Source organism: Rhagoletis pomonella, unplaced genomic scaffold (genome assembly GCF_013731165.1).
Source record: "Rhagoletis pomonella isolate Grant_MI unplaced genomic scaffold, Rhpom_1.0 Rhpom_scaffold_00004, whole genome shotgun sequence".
Taxonomy (NCBI): Eukaryota; Metazoa; Arthropoda; class Insecta; order Diptera; family Tephritidae; genus Rhagoletis; species Rhagoletis pomonella.
Genome location: NW_023458558.1, coordinates 33,942,100 through 33,943,472, shown reverse-complemented (window position 1 = coordinate 33,943,472; position 1,373 = coordinate 33,942,100).

Here is a 1,373-nt window from a genome sequence, read left to right as displayed (position 1 = left end):
GAAAAAATCTTTAGCTTTCTTTGTTTTTATTCAATTTTAACTTAGTAGATACATATGTAGTTACATAAAATCATAAAATGTCCGTTCTCTTTGGCGCTCAGTTTATTGTGTTGTACTCTTCATTGGTTCGCTATTGCCAGCCGGCTACATCACAATCAGCGTTGCCGTTTTGCTTAAATCTAAGCAAAACTGTTTAACTTCCTGCCTATTAAAATGATAAATTTTTCTTTGTTTTGCTAAATTTTTTGATTAAAATATTCAAAAAGGACAATTTCCCTCAAAAATTCATTTCTGACTATGAGTTACCCTTTCAATAAATTTTTTAATTTTATTTTAGCATCCGTATAAATTCCAGGAAATGTTGCTATACACAAATCCTTAACCGCAGTCTCCGAATTTTCAAACCTCCGAGTGTTCTTCTGCCATGAAATCGCTTCTCATAACAACCATTTGCAGTTCGGAACCGACCTAGAACTTTGGGTCCCTTCATTTGCGTGACAAGATCAACATGCACATTATGGATAACATAATACCAAACTCCTTTCATGCATACTAGCGAAAGGTCAGCTAAGTATGTATTATCTATTTATCTATATACTTATTTTTAAAAGATATTTTTCTGTTACCCAACGATATCTCCTTTAATATTTTATAAAATTTACCGAATTATATCTCATTTTGAAGTGAATGAGCTCAGCTGCCTGCGAAAAGCAGTCACGTTGTTCAAACTTAGTTATTTATTAAAAAAGAGAGGTCCTAAAAAGCTGTAAGCACTTTTTCCGGACAATAAAGCGCTATATCTTTCATAATACTTCATCAGATTGAGTGGTTGAAACACCATTTTGAAGGAAAGCTTCACCGCTTAAGGTAAAAACAAAAATTTTTAATAGGGTTGCCACCCGCTTCAAAATTTTGGGACTTAAATGTATATTGACTAAAATACTACAACGCATTCAGGGAATGAAAGGCATTTAAATGCACTCTTAACCAGCGGTAATAATTTTGAAGAGGGTTGCCAACTATTTAAAAATTTATATCTATATATATGTATTAAACAAAGTTGCTTACATAACACCCGGCATAGCTCTAGAATGGATTGTCCTATGTGAGCTGCCTTTTTGTGGTGTTTACAACGTATTGGTTAGGTTAGGTTAGAATGTGTTGCAAATTATTGCCGGTTCCATTTACAGGTGCCGGATTTAAAAAACTTATAATGGAATTTATTTTAAAAATAAAAAATCAGCCATATCATGAGCTTCGTTTTCCTTGAACCGGTTCATTTCTCGTTTCCGTGTATTCATTGCGGGCGGATGAAAAAATGAAAACGCTGAATGAGAATATCTGGCGCGTACATTTCTTTTGCGAATATGGTT